This window comes from Sciurus carolinensis, chromosome 16 (genome assembly GCF_902686445.1).
Source record: "Sciurus carolinensis chromosome 16, mSciCar1.2, whole genome shotgun sequence".
In the NCBI taxonomy this organism is placed as follows: Eukaryota; Metazoa; Chordata; class Mammalia; order Rodentia; family Sciuridae; genus Sciurus; species Sciurus carolinensis.
Genome location: NC_062228.1, coordinates 45,864,116 through 45,881,702, shown reverse-complemented (window position 1 = coordinate 45,881,702; position 17,587 = coordinate 45,864,116). Strand labels below are relative to the sequence as shown.

The 17,587-nt window shown below is 37.5% G+C and overlaps 1 non-coding gene across 1 annotated transcript; it reads left to right on the top strand.

Annotated features, from left to right (window-relative positions):
• Nucleotides 1-8,786: 8,786 nt before the first annotated feature.
• LOC124967670 (U6 spliceosomal RNA) lies at nt 8,787-8,892 on the top strand. The gene has a single exon (XR_007105590.1). It is a non-coding gene; the product is annotated as a U6 spliceosomal RNA (small nuclear RNA).
• The last annotated feature ends 8,695 nt before the right edge of the window (nt 8,893-17,587 follow it).

Below are 17,587 nucleotides of genomic sequence, written 5' to 3'. Positions count from 1 at the left end.
TTAAAATTCTGTCTTTATTTTGTATGTTAGGTATTTTCATTATAATGTGCCTTGGTGTGGGTCTGTTGTAATTTTGTGTATTTGGAGTCCTATAAGCCTCTTGGACTTGATTTTCCATTTCATTCTTCAGATTTGGGAAATTTTCTGATATTATTTCATTGAATAGATTGTTCATTCCTTTGGTGTGTTTCTCTAAGCCTTCCTCAATCCCAATAATTCTCAAATTTGGCCTTTTCATGATATCCCATAGTTCTTGCAGATTCTGTTCATGATTTCTTACCATCTTCTCTGTTTGTTCAACTTTGTTTTCGAGGTTAAATATTTTGTCTTCAATATCTGAAGTTGTGTCTTCCAGGTGTTCTATCCTATTGGTTATGCTTTCTATGGAGTTCTTAATTTGGTTTATTGTTTCCTGCATTTCAAGGATTTCTGTTTGTTTTTTTCAATATCTTTAACTCTTTATTGAAATGATCTTTTGCTTCCTGAATTTGCTCTGTTAACTGTTGATTGGTGCGATCATTCAATGCCTGCATTTGCTCTTTCATCTCTTCGTTTGCTTCTCTAATCATTTTAATTATGCACATTCTGAACTCCCTTTCTGTCATTTCTTCTGCCATGCTGTCATTGGATGTTATTGATGTAACATCTAGATTTGTTTGGGGCATTTTCTTCCCTTGTTTGCTCATATTGTTCAGGAATCAGTGGGTCATTAAGATATTGCAGATTTCCTCTATTGACTTATAATGTCCCTGAAGATTGCTAGTATATCCCCTCTTATCCTTCAGTAGCCTGAAGTCTTGGAGGAAGTTGATAATGTGGAGCTCCATGAAGAAGCTGCCTCTCTAGGGGTGGTGACCCTCAGGTGGTGTATATTCCCTGCTAGTGGGCAGAGGTGCCTCCACTTGTTGACCAATGGTCATCCAATGGGGAACTAGGCTGCGGGCTGAGGCAAGGCCTGTTTGTGCCTGTGTCTCTGGTTTTACTGTCCCTATGGGAAAACCTCACCCGGCAGGGAAGACTCACTTGGTGGGGACGTCTTGCTGGTCAGTTCCCCTCCTAGAGGTTCCCCTCAATCTACAACTACTGCCTGGGCTGGGCTATCTTCCTCTGCAATGTTCCCAGGGGCCCGGACCTACTTCCTGGGCCTGGGAGCCTCGCCCTTCGCAGGTGAGTCTCCTTAGGCTGCCTCTCCCAGAGAATCTGCCTGCAGTCCTGGAAACTTCGCTGCGCCCCTAGGCGTGTCTCTGTGCGGCTCTTCCAGCAAGAAGCCCCCTAGCTCCTGGGACCCTACTCTGCACCTAATCGCCTGGCTATGCGGCCCCTCCTCTGAGCCGCCACCTGGAGCCCCGTACAATAGCTCCGATACCCAGAGACCCGCCACGCACCTCCTCCTCCGGACAGCGGCCCGGTTTCTGACGCAGTCACTAGGAGTCCAAGCAACTCATTTTGCATCACCTCCTCCCGCCAACTGCCCGTAGCCCTAGGCAGTCACTCCAAGTCCAAGTGACCCGCCCTGTTCCTCCTCCTCCTTCTTGGGGTAGCCCCCTGGGTGTTCAGGAGCTGTGGCTCCGAGAGCAAGTGACTCACCACGCTCCTCCTCCAGGCAGGCCACTGGTGTTCAGGAGCGGTCGCTTTTAGTCCAATCAACTCACCACTCGCCTCCTCCTCTGGCAACCGCCTGTGGCTCTGATGCAGTCACTCCTAGACCAAGCGATCCGCCACACTTCTCCTCTTCCTCCGGGCAATCCCCCGGTGTTCAGAAGTGGTCGCTCTGAGTTCAAACAGCTCGCCACGCAGCTCCTCCTCTGGCAACTGCCTGTGGCTCTAATGCAGTCACTCCTAGGTCAAGTGACCCGCCGAGCTCCTCCTCTTCCTCCAGGCAACCCCCCAGTGTTCAGAAGCAGTCGCTCTGAGTTTAAACAGCTCACCATGCAGCTCCTCCTCTGGCAGCTGCCTGTGGCTCTGATGCAGTCACTCCTAGACCCAGCGACCAGCCATGCTTCCCCTCTTCCTCCGGGCAACCCCCCGGTGTTCAGAAGTGGTCGTTCTGAGTCCAAACAGCTCGCCACGCAGCTCCTCCTCAGGCAGCCGCCCGGAGCCCCAGTGGTTGCTCCGAGTCCAAGCTGAGAATTTTTGCATCGATGTTCATTAAGGATATTGGTCTGAAATTTTCTTTCCTCGATGTGTCTCTGTCTTGTTTAGGTATCAGGGTGATATTGGCTTCATAGAATGAGTTTGGGAGGATTCCCTCCTCTTCTATTTCATGTAATACTTTGAGGAGTATTGGAAAGAGCTCTTCTTTAAAGGTTTTTTAGAACTCAGCTGAGGACCCATCTGGTCCCAGACTTTTCTTTGTTGGTAGTCTTTTGATGACCTCTTCTATTTCATTGCTTGAAATTGATTTATTTAAGTTGTGTATATCCTCCTTGTTCAGTTTAAGTAATTCATATGTCTCTAGAAACTTGTTGATGTCTTTGAGGTTTTCTGTTTTGTTGGAGTATAGGTTTTCAAAGTAACTTCTAATTATGTTTTGTATTTCACTCTTGTCTGTTGTGATATTTCCTTGTTCATTCTGAATTTTAGTAATTTGAGATTTCTCCCTCTTTCTCTTTGTTAGTGTGGCTAAGGGTTTATAAATTTTGTTTATTTTTTCAAAGAACCAACTATTTATTTTGTTAATTTTTCTAATTGTTTCTTTTGTTTCAATTCCATTGATTTCGGCTCTGATTTTAACTATTTCCTGTCTTCTACTACATTTGGTGTTGGTCTGCTCTTCTTTTTCTAGGGCTTTGAGCTGTAGTGTTAAGTCGTTTATTGGTTGATTTCTACTTCTTTTGTTGAATGAGCCCCATGAAATAAATCTTCCTCTAAGTACTGCTTTTATAGTGTCCCAGAGATTTTGATAGGATGTGTCTTTGTTCTCGTTTACTTCTAAGAATTTTTTTATTTCCCTCCTGTTGTCTTCTGTTATCCATTCATCATATAATAGTGTATTATTTAATCTCCAGGTATTAGAGAAGTTTCTGTTTTTTATTCTGTCATTTATTTCTAATTTCAATCCATTATGATCTGATAGAGTATAAGGTAGTATCTCTATCTTCTTGTATTTGCTAACAGTAGCTTTGTGGCATAAAATATGGTCTATTTTAGAGAAGGATCCATGTGTTGCTGAGAAGAAAGTGTATTCATTCTTTGTTGGATGGTATATTCTATATATGTCTGTTAAGTCTAAATTGTTGTTTGTGTTTTTGAGATCTATGGTTTCTTTATTCAATTTTTGTTTTGAAGATCTATCCAGTGGTGAGAGAGGTTTGTAAAAATTGCCTAGTATTATTGTGTTGTGGTCTATTTCATTTCTGTAATTGAGAAGGATTTGTTTGACGTACATGGATGAGCCAATGTTTGGGGCATAGATATTCATGATTGTTATGTCTTGCTGATTTATGCTTCCCTTAAGCAGTATGTAATGTCCTTCTTTATCCCTTCTGACTAGTTTTGGCTTGAAGTCCACATTATCTGAAATGAGGATGGATACTCCAGCTTTTTTGCTGTGTCCATGTGCATGGTATGTTTTTTCCCATCCTTTCACCTTTAGTCTATGGGTATCTCTTTCTATGAGATGAATCTCTTGCAGGCAGCAAATTGTTGGATCTTTCTTTTTAATCCAATCTGCCAGTCTATGTCTTTTTATTGATGAGTTCAGTTTATTAATATTCAGGGTTACTATTGTGATATGATTTGTACTCCCAGTCATTTGACTCATTTTTGTTTTTTGACATGGTTTGGTTTCTCCTTTATTTGGCTATTCCTTTAGGCTAGTTCCTCCTGTTGCTGATTTGCATCATTGTTTTTCATCTCTTCCTAATGGAATATTTTGCTGAGAATATTCTGTAATGCTGGCTTTCTTTTTGTATATTCCTTTAGCTTTTGCTTATCATGGAAGGATCTTATTTCTTCATCAAATCTGAAAGTAAGTTTTGCTGGGTGTAAGATTCTTGGTTGGCATCCGTTTTCTTTCAGGGCTTGGTAAATGTTGTTCCAGGCCCTTCTAGCTTTTAGGGTCTGGATTGAAAAATCTGCTGATATTCTTATTGGTTTCCCCCTGAAAGTAATTTGATTCTTTTCTCTTGTGGCCTTTAAAATTTTGTCTTTATTTTGTATGTTAGGTATTTTCATAATAAATTGCCTTGGTGTAGGTCTGTTGTAATTTTGTATATTTGGAGTCCTATAAGCCTCTTGTACTTGGTTTTCCATTTCATTCTTCAGATTTGAGAAATTTTCTGATATTATTTCATTGAATAGATTGTTCATTCCTTTGGTTTGTTTCTCTAAGCCTTCCTCAATGCCAATAATTCTTAAATTTGTCCTTTTCATGATATCCCATAATTCTTGTAGATTCTGTTCATGATTTCTTACTATCTTCTCTGTTTGGTCAACTTTATTTTCAAGATTAAATATGTTTTCTTCAAAATATTTGTCTGAGGTTCTGTCTTCCATGCGTTCTGTCCTATTGGTTATGCTTTCTATGGAGTTTTTAACTTGGTTTATCATTTCCTTCATTTCATATCTCCAACTCTTTAATGAAATGATCTCTTGCTTCCTGTATTTGCTCTTTTAACTGTTGATTGGTGTGATCATTTAATGCCTGCATTTGCTCTTTCATCTCCTCCTTCAATGCCTGCATTTGCTCTTTCATCTCTTTTTCTTCTCTGATTGTTTTAATTATGTACATTCTGAACTCCCTTTCTGACATTACTTCTGCTGTGCTGTCATTGGGTTTTATTGATATAGTATCTAGGTTTGTTTGGGACATTTTCTTCCCTTGTTTTCTCATATTGGTCAGATATCAGTGGGACTCTGAGATAGTGCAGATTTCCTCTATTGACTTATAGTGTCCCTATAGATTTCCAGTATGTCACCTCCCAGCCTTCAGTAGCCTGAAGTCTTAGAGGAACTTGATAACGCAGTGCTTCCAAAGAAAGCTGCCCCTAGCCTACTACTGGTTCCAGGGCTTGGACCTGGCTCTGTGTGGAAAGGCTCTCACTGGGTGGTCTGCTCCGAGAAGCTGGCCCTGAAAGGAGCCTGCTGTCAGAGGGAGCAAGGCTGCTTGGTGAAGTCCCTGGCTGTCCCGTCCTGGTCCCTGAAGCTGCCTACAAGCCGGAGCTCGCCCTGGCTCAGGGACTTGGATCTGGTTCTGTGCAGAAAGGCTCTCACTGGAGGGCCTGCTCTGAGAAGCTGGCCGTGTGGGAGAAGCCCACTGCTGGAGGGAGCAGGGGTACCTGGGGAAGTCTCTAGCTGCACTGCCCTGCTCTGATAAGCTGCCCCTATCTGGGCCTGCCACCCAGGTCGAGCTTCACCTGTTGGGGGAGACTCACCCGTGACTCTATTTTAGTCCGAAGTCTCTCAATGCCTCCCTTTCTTGAATCCTGGGTTCTGGAGTGACAGGAGATGCAATCACCCTCTAGTCTGCCATCTTGGATCACCCCGTGGAAAGGCCCTGAGGCCGGAGGGGGCAGGGCCACCTGGAGAAGTCTCTGACTGCTATGTCCTGGTCCCAGAGGCTGCCTGCGGGTCAGAGCTCTCTGCTGGCTCCGGGACTTGTGGCTGGCTCTGTTAGAGAGACTCGCACTGGGCAGTCTGCTTTGAGAAGCTAGCCTTGAAAGGCGCCTTCCGACAGAGGGAGCAGGGCTGCTTCGGGAAGTCCCTGGCTGCCCTGTCCTGGTCTCTGAAGCTGCCTGTGGGCTGGAGCTCACTGTTGGCTCTGGGACTTGGAGCTGGTTCTGTGCAGAAAGGCTCTCACTGGGGGGCCTGCTGAAGCTTTAGAATTTTCACATAAAATGGCATCATGACTAGAACATGGAATTTTGAATCTTGGCTACTCTTTTCTGTGCAAAAATGAGGTGCTAAACAACTCAGTGAGACCCTGTCTCTAAATAAAATACAAAATTGGTTGGGGATGTGGCTCAGTGGTCTAGTGCCCCTGCGTTTAATCCCTGGTGCCCACCAAAAAAATAAATAAATTAAATAAAATAAAGGCATTCTATCCATCTAAAACTGTAATTCTTTAAAAAATATGAAAACCAGAAAACATTGCAACCCTGAAAGAAAATGTTTCAACCAACAATTCTTTATCTATATGATGAAGGGGGAAATAATAACATTTTCAGATTAAACTGAAAAATTCAATGCCAGTTGACTGTATTAAATTCTATAGAAAGTCTTTCCACATAAAAGAAAATGATACCAGATAAGTTTGTGTGATATAAAAGTGTGACAGGTACCAGAAATATGGGTAGATATCACACACACCACGCTCACACATCTTCTATATGCATACTTCTCCTAGTTTCTTTAAAAGTATATGACTGTGTTATATGACTGCTTAAAAACTGTTACATGGACCATGGATATAACTCACTGGTAAAGTGTTTGCCTACCATGTGTGAGGCCCTGGATTCAATCCCCAAAACTGCAAAATTAAATAGAATATTAAAAAATATTTTAACACTATAGTTTTGGGTTTAGGATTGTACAGGCATAATGTACATAACAATGCTAAAGAAGAGGAGAATGTAAACACACTCTTGCAAGATTCTTACACTATCTGAAGCAATTAAATAATTAATTAAATTGATTAAAGACACTTTGTAGTCCCTGGAAAAGCCACACCCAAAAATTCACATAAGCAGCCAATAAATATTTGGTTTTAAAAAAATGTATGCTGAAGACGGTACAGAGGATGGAAAACCAGATCAGACAGAAAATAAAAATCTGACAAAAATAAAATTTCCAGTCATGTACAATTAATTAGAACAAATAAAAAAATAAATAAAATAAAATAAAATTTCTATATCTATAGTAACACTGGGTACAAATGCACTAAAAGCTGCAATCAAAATGTAGAGATCATCAAACTGAATAAAAAAGAACCAATGCACTGTGGATGTAGCTTAGTTGGTAGAGTGCTTGCCTGGCATGCACAAAGCCATGGGTTGAATCCCCAGCATCACAAACAAACAAGAAAAAAAAAAACCTTACAACCTTACAGTGTCACAAAAGACCTTTTTATTTTTTTTTAATTTTTTTAATTTATTATTATTTTTTTTTACTTTTCATTAACAATTATTTTAATTATATAAATTTATGGACTACAGTGGATAATTTGTTATACCTATAGAGTATACAATGATCAAACCAGAGTAGTTAACATTTTCAACTTCTTAAATATTTTTAATAAATTTTTATTATCATAATAATTATACCGATTTATGAGGTTCAATGTGATATTTCAGTACATGTGTATAATATGTACTGATTAAATCAGGGTAATGAATGTTTCCATCTCCTTATCATTACTTGGTGATTGGGGCCTTTGACCTCTTCTCTTCCAGTTCTTCATAAAATATTTAATAGGTTATTATGAACTGTAGTTACCCTAGTATAGAACATTAGAACTTATGGCAAGGTTGATTTTATTCTGGGGTCTCTTTTTTTATTATTATTATTGTATACAAATGGGATACATGTTGTTTCTCTATTTGTACATGGAGTCAAGGCATACCATTTGTGTAATCATATGTTAACATAGGGCAATGATGTTTGATTCATTATTTTTTTTTCCCTTCCCCCCCACCCCTCCCACCCCTCTTTTCCCTCTATACAGTCCTTCTTTCCTTCATACAAAAGACCTTTTTAAAATACAAAGACACATAAATAGATTGAAATGAAAAACAAGGGACAAAAGTATGCCGGGCAGAGAATAATCATAAAAAGTTAACTGTTATTTAATATCAGACAATATACTCTAAAACAAAGAATATTAATAAAAACAGAAAACTGCAAAATGATGAAAATCAATGCAGTAACCAGTTATAATCATTATTAATGTATATGTGCCTCATAGTGAAATTTCAAAGTAGGACTGGGGGTTTAGCTCAGTGGTAGAGCACTTGCCTAGCATGTGTAAGGTCCTGGGTTCAATCCCCAGCACAGGGGAAAAAAATCCTTTTTTCAAACTATATGAATCAAAATTTGAGACATTATTAGAGATAATCAGATAAATTTAAAATGATAAAGAATACTCTTTGAAATAATGGTCAAAAACTTAGACATAATCAACAATATAAATTATCTCAATATCATCAACATGACCTAACTAGCATTTATAGAACCCTACACCAACAACTGCAGAATGTACATACTGTGTTTTTTTTTTTGTGGATTTTTTTATAACTATTTTATTTAGTGTTGAATGTGGTGGTAAGGATTGAACCCAGTGCCTCACATGCTAGGTAAGTGCTCTACCATTAAGCCACAATCCCAGCCCAGAAAATACTTTTTATTTTTAAGTGCTCTTAGGATGTCCACCAAAACAGACATGTGCTGTGTCATAAAATTACTCTCAACAGATTTTGAAAACTGAAAACAAGTATATGTTCCCTCAACAATGCAATTAAATTAAAAACCAATAATAATAAAATATCTAGAAAATTCCAGATATCTAGAAATCAAGCAACTCACTTCTAAACTACCTGTAGGTTAAAGAATAAAATAAATGAGATGATTCTCTGAACTAAATGACAATGAAAACATATCAAAGTTTGTAGGAGTCAGCTAGGCAAGGTTTTGAAAGAGATGGATAGCTATACATTATTGAACCAGAAAAGAAGGTCTATACTATTATCTTAAGTTTTACATCAAGAAAGTAGGATAAAAAGAGCAAATCAAGCACAAAGTAGAAGGGGACAAAAAGATAAAAATGAAAATTTCTGAAACAATAAATTTGAGGGCTCACTTCAACCACACACATATTAAAATTGGAATAATCCAGAGAAGATGAGCATGGCCCCTGGGCAAGGATGACATGCACATTGTGAAGTGTTCCATATTTTAAGAAAAGAAAATTAATTTGAAGCTGTTTGTTATGGTACTGTATCCTTGAAATCCCAACTAATTGGGAGGCTGAGGCAGGTGTGTCAAGTTCCAGGTCAGTGCAAACAACTTATCAAAGTCCTGTTTCACAATTAAAAACTCAGTAGTAGATTGCTTACCTAGCATGTATAAGGTCCTGGGTTCAATCCATAGTACCACCAAATATATCAATTAAATCAAAAGTTGGTTCTTTACAAAGATACACAAATTTAATAAATCTCTAGCTAAAACAAATTAAGTGGATACATTGATTGAAATATACAAGAACCCCTGAGTTCATTCCCTGGTGCCTCCCCCTAAAAATTTTAAGTTGATATAAAAAGAAACAGAAAGAAAATAATCATGTATCTATTAAGTAAATAGAATCTGAAATTTAAAATCTTACCTCAAGGAAAACCTCACTGGTAAATTCTCTCAAATATTAAGAAAAGAATACCAATTCTAATAAACTTTAAAAATATATATTTTTAGTTGTAGTTGGACACAATACCTTTATTGTATTTTTTTGTGATGTTGAGGATCAAATCCAGGACCTCACATGTGCTAGGTGAGCACTGTGCCACTGAGCCACAACCCCAACCCCTCTAATAAACTTTCAATAAAACAGAGAAGGGATAACTCTGAACTCATTTTATGAAGTTACTATTACTCTCATATCAAAACCAGACTAAGACTTAAAGAAAGTACCAATCAAAATTCCTCATGAACACTGATAAAAATTCTTAGCAAAACATTAGTAAATCAAACTCAATAATACATCAAAAAATATATAATATGATAAAATAAAGTTTACTTCAAAAATGAAAGGCTTATTCAACTTTCAAAAATCAATCAATACAATACATCATATTAACAAACTAAAGAAGAAATGCTGTAATATCTCCTAAAGCAAGGGTCTGAAATTTTTTTCTTCAAAAGTCAAACAAATATATATTTATAGGCTTGTACACCACACAATCTAAGTATTCAGTTCTATTGATAATCTGAAAACATCAAGAGACAATATGTAAATTAGGTGGGTATGGCTGTTTTCTAATAAAACTTTATTTACATGAATTCTATTTACAAAGAAAAAACTTGACCACTGAAGGTGTCATTTTGTGACTTCTTTTTTTAAAATTAAAAAAAATATTTTAGTTGTTGATGAACCTTTATTTTATTCATTTATTTATATGTGGTGCTGAGAATTGAACCCAGTGCCTCACACATGCTAGGTAAGTGCTCACCACTGAGCCACAACCCCAGTCCTAATTTTGTGACATCTGAGCTAAATAAAAACATAATATTCATGAGACAAAATTCAACTCATCCATGATAAAAACTCAACAAAATAGGAACAGAAGGGAAATTGGTCACCTGATAAAATTAACATGATACTATGTGATGAAAGTGAACACTTCCCGTCCAATGCAAGGAACAGGGAAAGAATGTTCACTTTCACAACATCTATTCAACATTGTACCAATGGTCCTAGCAATTGCAATAAGGCAAAAAGAAGAAGAAAAGAGACAAATAAGAGAGAACTAGGGAAAGATGGAAGGATGAAAGAAGGGGAGGAAGGATCAAAAGCATTCCATTTAAAAAGGAAGAGTAAAAGTGTCTTTACTCATAGATGACATGACCTACACATGGAAAATTCTAAGAATCTAGAAAAAAAGCTATAATTCATAAATGAATTAAGCAAAGTGACAGGAAACAAGGACAATACACAAATAGTATTCTCACTATACTAGTAGGGAACAACTGAAGGTCAAAATTTAAAATTCAATTCCATTTAGAATAGCATATAAAAACATGACAACATAAATATAAATACTACAGATAAATGTACCAAAACATATGCAAGATATCTGTATCCTGTTTTATATTTTTTTTACAAGATACACAGTCAGGTATGGCCAAAAGAAAATACAGAAGAGAGGGTCAGAAAAAAAGAAAACAAAGCTTATTACATTTACAAGTTCCAGAGAGACATAATTGGGCATTATAAATTCCTAATATTGAAATACAGTTCCCTTTGGGCAGGGCTCTGGGGAGGTATGTGATACAACTGATTAGGTAATGTTTTATTTGTAAAACCAGAGTGCTGGCACATGAGTATGTATTTTATTATTATTCACAGCTTGCTATAATCTGGAGAAGTGGAGATATTCAGTTATTCTTAGCATAAGAGGAAACAGCATCCAAAAGATTTAATGCCAATGTGGTAGGTATAGTTTTTAAGATCTGTAGGAAAGAAAAAAGACTAGGAACCTGGAAATCATTATAGAGAAGACAAAGACAAGTAAGGGAGGATTTCAGGAGGAAGGAAGAGATCCTCCCTCAGAAAAGTTCCTCCCTCAACTGAAGATTATATTCTGCAAGGAAGGCAATGCCAGAAAGCCTCACCAGTGGCCTAGGAGGCCTGCAGAGGAGCTTCTTCCCAGGATCTGAGAAATGCCTCTTCCTGCCCTATCTGCCAAGCAGTGTGCTGTCCCATCTATCCCATGCTCACACTCACCTGGACAGAGGCCTGGCAAATGTTTTCTCTCCTCTCTCCAGGGCTCTTCCCCTTGCTCCAGCTGAGTAATGAGTTTCAGTTTAGAAAGTGGAATTTTTTTTCTTTCTTTTTTTAATTTTTATTTTTATTTATTATTGTAAACAAATGGGATACATGTTGTTTCTCTGTTTGTACATGGTGTTAAGGCATACCATTTGTGTAATCATAAATTTACATAGGCTATTGTTGTTTGATTCATTCTGTCATTTTTTCCCTTCCCCCCCACCCCTCCCATCCCTCTTTTCCCGCTATACAGTCCTTCCTTCCTCCATTCTTGCCCCCCTCCCTAACCCTCACTCTAACCCTAACACTAAACCCTCCCACTCCCCATTATGTGTCATCATCCACTTATTAGCGATATCATTCATCCTTTGCTTTTTTGAGATTGGCTTATCTCACTTAGCATGATATTCTCCAGTTTCATCCATTTGCCTGCAAATGCCATAATTTTATCATTCTTTATGGCTGAGTAATATTCCATTGTATATATATATACCACATTTTCTTTATCCATTCGTCAATTGAAGGACATCTAGGTTGGTTTCACAATCTGGCTTTTGTGAACTGAGCAGCTATGAACATTGATGTGGCTGTATCTCTGTAGTATGCTGATTTTAAGTCCTTTGGGTATAGGCCAAGGAGTGGGATAGCTGGGTCAAATGGTGGTTCCATTCCAAGTTTTCTAAGGAGTCTCCACACTGCTTTCCAGAGTGGCTGCACTAATTTGCAGCCCCACCAGCAATGTATGAGTGTACCTTTCTCCCCACATCCTGACCAACACCTGTTGTTGCTTGTATTCTTGATAATCGCCATTCTAATTGGGGTGAGATGGAATCTTAGGGTGGTTTTGATTTGCATTTCTCTTATTACTAGAGATGTTGAACATTTTTCCATATGTTTGTTGATTGCTTGTAGATCTTCTTCTGTGAAGTGTCTATTCATTTCCTTAGCCCATTCAACAAATGGTGCTGGGAGAATTGGAAATCCATATGCAACAGAATGAAACTAAACCCATATCTCTCACCATGCACAAAACTAAACTCAAAATGGATTAAGGATCTCGGAATCAGACAAGAGACCTTGCATCTCATAGAAGAAAAAGTAGGTCCAGAGCTTCAATATGTCGGCTTAGGACCAGACTTCCTCAACAGGACTCCCATAGCACAAGAAATAAAAGCAAGAATCAATAACTGGGATAGATTCAAACTAAAAAGCTTTCTCTCAGCAAAGGAAACTATCAGCAATGCGAAGAAAGAGCCTACAGAGTGGGAGAAAATCTTTGCCAATCATACTTCAGATAGAGCACTAATCTCCAGAATCTATATAGAACTCAAAAAACTCTACACCAAGAATGCAAATAATCCAATCGACAAATGGAATTTTTGTTTATAGGAAAGAAAACAAAGAGAACTCATGAGGTTACAAAAGACCCATGAATAGTGAATTCTCCAGAGCAGAAGGATTGAGTAAGGAAAGGGAACTCCAGTCAGAAATGAATCATATTTGGGGGATGAATATCTCCTGTGTTTAGAGAAAGAGAAGGTAAAATGAGAGCCCCAGCCTCTCTTTTCCAGAAAAAGAGGGCTGGAAATGCAGTGTCATACATAACATGAGTAAATCAAGCTATCTGTTTCAACTCTGTTAAATCCAGATTTACTAAAAGAAAAAAGATGAATTACTGTTTTTAAGCCCAACCCAAAGGTATAACCTTTCTCATGACAAGTGGAAAATATCCTGTGGGGCAAATTGTAGTGCTAAGGGATGCCATACTTACTTACTGATACCAGGTGGCTATAGGTCTCCAGCATCACTTCCCTGTGTAGGATCCTCTGAGCAGGGCTTAACAACCTCCATTCCTCTTGGGTGAAGTGCACAGTCACTGTCCCTGAACACCACGAAAGCCTTCAACACAAAACATCCCTGCTTATACAGAAGCCCACCTTGCCTGCAGCTTAGAATGAGAGGGCAAAAGGCTCCTGAAAGAGAACTACTCAGCTAGAGAAATACTCAGTCACCCAAAGTAAAATTCTAACAATAAACTGTGTTCAAATGGCAGTCATCTCTCTCCTCTCTCATGTCTCAATTTCCTTATAAGATGGATATTATAATAGTATTTACCTTACAGGGTCATCATCCAAATTAATTGAAATTGCTACTGGCAAACATCCTATAACTCTGAGGGGAACTAGCCTAGATGAGGCTGACATGTATTTTTACACCTTCCCTAAAGAAGGGATGGAATCTGCTGGTTTATCTGTTTTATGTTTCAGATGTGATATTAGATTATGCTACTTAATTTATATTAATGAAAGAATTATATATGGAAGTTTTATAAAATAATATTCAGATAAAGAGGCTAAAGCTGGTTTCAAGATTGAGGTAGCTTTCCTAAATTTTGTCAAGAGACCCACTTAGGAAAAATTAATTGTACATAAAAATTTTTTTGAAGTTCTAACAACTATTATTAACAATTACTAAATCTTCCAAACTGCTTTCCATATATAAGCTCAGAGGTATACATATTTTGCACATACACAATTATATTGTTCATTTTAAGGCTTATAACATTGTTTTAGATTGCTCACAATTAGTATTCTTTTACGAAATTACTTTTAATGTCAGATTTGTGTCATGTAGTTCATTTATCCAAAACCCTATTTTGGACATTTGGATTAGTTTTCCTACCTTAAAAACAAGGTTATTAAAGATATTCATACACATATCTTTATACATAGTGATTATCTTTCCATATATCCCTTAAAATACAATTGCTAGATCAATGACATAAAGTCTGAGATTTTTAAATAATTTATTGAATCACTATCCTGACAGATACTACCAATTCTAATATAATAGTTTAATTTATTTTAGAATAATAAGGTCATTACCTATAAAACAAACAGGTCATCAGACTAATTTTCTATGTCTGTACTGAGTGCATTTCATAGCTTTGTAACTCAGCCTATTATTAGAGACAAAATCAAATCATATATTTGGTGGAAGTTGGACCTTTCTTCTTTTATTGTAATGCCTTTTCAACTTAACAACATTGGCTTTAATAATAGGTAGCTTTTGTTAATCTTCCTGGCCAAATACAAATATTTATTAAGTCACTTCTTATGGTTTAAATATTTGTGCAATGCTAGATTATTGTCTACAATTTAAGGTTGACAATGCTCTAGTTTATAGCAATCCCTTTTTACAATTAAAAAAAAAACAAGAAGGGAGAAAACAGATACCTATGTAAACCCACTTAGCTTAAAAAATATTGTCTAAAAATTATGATATTAGGAGTTTCACCACTGCTGAGTGACAAATGGAGCAATAGAATGCAACAGATTTTACAATAAGGAGATCTTAAATCTCCAACCACAATATTTATATTCAGCTCTTGGAGCTCTCAGGTAAATGAAATATATAGGAAATCTGTTGGGTCCATTTCCCAGATCCACCTTTATTATATCCAACCATGTGAACTGGAGAATCAATTCCAATATTTACTGATAATATTTATATGATGGAAGGTTTTGAAGATATTCACATTACACCCATCCATGTGACAGGATTTGACTATACTGGCTATGGTATATATATATACTGACTATACTGGAAACTTATCTTTATGCTGGTCTTATGATAGACTCTCTAACTGTCTAGATGTAACCTTTAAGAAAAAGACAGCATAAGGAATACCTAGGTCAGCCAATTATACTTAGGGAACTTAGGATTGTATGTTCAAACAGTTATTGTAATGGGATTTTCTTATATAAGGTCAGATATTTCTATGAGATACCCACCAATTTCTTAATTGCTCTGTGATAGAATCTGGCACCTTTCTTAAATGGATAAAATATACAAATATCTTGCCAATGCTACATATTATCTCTAAAGGTGATGGATATGTTTTCTGATTGACTTTGAAAAATTGATGAAAGACCGTTATAATGAAGTATTTCCTTTAGAATATACAAAGCCAACAAGGTCTAATGTGGCAACATTGCCACTAAATGTTTCACTTTTAATTCTTCTTGAAAATAATTTACAAACAGCCATACTTAATCTAAACCCTCAATGCTATGAAAGATCTAAGGAACTAGGCAAATAATTAAGTTGTTTAAAACTATTTTCAGTATACAAAATAAAATTAAATGTACAATCATTCTGATTTTTGAAATTCCATGTAATTAGGACTATTCCCTATTATTTGGATATTACTTTGCACTACTGGTAATCATGTAATAAAGACCAAATTGAAATATAATGAACTGACTGATACTACACTAGAAAGATGGATAATTCACATCTATATTCTAACAGTTATTTCTTTGATGATAATTTGGTTCATATATATTTTATGTATTCCTCTAGGTTTCTATCTATTCCCACATTCATTATATCTAGGGGCATGATTCCTTCTGTTTAGATGCTATGGTCCCTGAAAGTTAAGTATTAATAGAATAATTAGGATTAAATTAAGTGCTTTTACAGTTACTATTTCAAATATCAGGGATGAGCCTTTTGCTGTCAAATTTAAACAAAGGCTTAAATACCATGGTGAGTTTAAGCATGTGTGTTGTTGCAACTAAATATCATACTTCCCAATGGGACTAAGAGATAAATAAGAAGAATCTAATGGACATTTGACATAGCAGTAATAATTGCCTGGATTTTGTAAAATTGTGTCACCACATCCAGGATATTCAAAAGATAGAATTGATCTCACGGACTCTATGTTCCTTGTAGATCAGATACTTCCTAAAATGAATGGTATTGGAATGATATGTTTGCTACTAATTCTTTTTGTGTCTTGATAATAGGTTGCCATACACTCAGAACCAAGAGCTGGGACCTTGGAGCAGCCCTCCAAACCAACAACTGGGACCTTGGAACTGCTCTCAGAACCAAGATTCAAAGCCTCAAGATAATTGCCCTTTATTTTCATTTCAAAATATTAAAAGGGTGGAGATGTGGGAAACTATCCTTATTTAGCAGAATCAGACTAGGCTGAGCCATGGGATGCAAAGACCTGTCTTCTAGCGGCTGCCAGGAAGCATGTAGTGCTGCATTGGAGAACTTCCCTGTCTCCTTCTGGAATTTGCACCCTAAGACAATGGCTTCCCTAACTCCACCCTATTCTGTCCATCACAGAAGAAACTCCTCCCAGTCCTTGCCCCCTTCACCTGTATAAATAGAGGAGAGTTGTGTGACTCCATGTTGTTGTAAGAAGCCAGAGCTGGTATGGCCAGACCCATCCTGTCCCCTCTCATAAGAAAAGAGTATTGACTCTTGTGTGTTCATTTAGTAGATAAGTTTTTTGGGTAATAGAAAAACTTCCAACATCCTCCTCTGGCAGTTAACCCTTTCCTCCTCCACATGGGACATGGCAGAGAGGATCCCCACACTGGAGATTCAATCTGGGCCAAATAATGGAATACTCAGCCCTCAAAACCTCTTTGGAAGGGAATTTTAGTTGTTATTTTATCCACTCCAACTGTAGGAAAGGCTATAGAGATAGGCTCCTGGATTCATTATGCCCGGCTCAAGCCTGGAATCATGGATTGGGAGTGCATTCCAGACCCTGCTGCACCTCTTAATCTGACCATCTGGAAGAAGGAAGCCCTGGAGAGCTTGAGTATCAGAAGGACAACAGCCATGCTCTGGTCACTCTGGAAGCTGACTAGCCTGCACACTGCCTAAGCTTGAGGAAACTACTTCAGTGACTCTGCTTCAGTGACTCAGGGACTGGCTGATCAACACATGGTGGAAGATAAACTTATCACCAAGTAAAAGACCCTTTCATCCTCTAAGATAGTTATACTGGAGTGCAGTGCCAACCCTTACTTCAAGCCCTATATAATGGTTCTCTGGTTTTTGCTAGAGGTCTACTTTTGGTAAAAAAATTTGTTTATACTTTTTTTACCTTGCTTATGTAGGTTTTCTCAGGTTTGTTTGGTGCTATTAGTTTGACTTTGTTAACTTACACTGTTTAACCCAGGCTAAACCAAACGTTGGTCTATCACTTGGTTTGGTTTCCTTTTTAGTCTTAGGGGGCTCTATCCCACTCCTGCCCCAATGATGGAAATCATGTAAACCATGTGTTGAATAAATTTATAATAA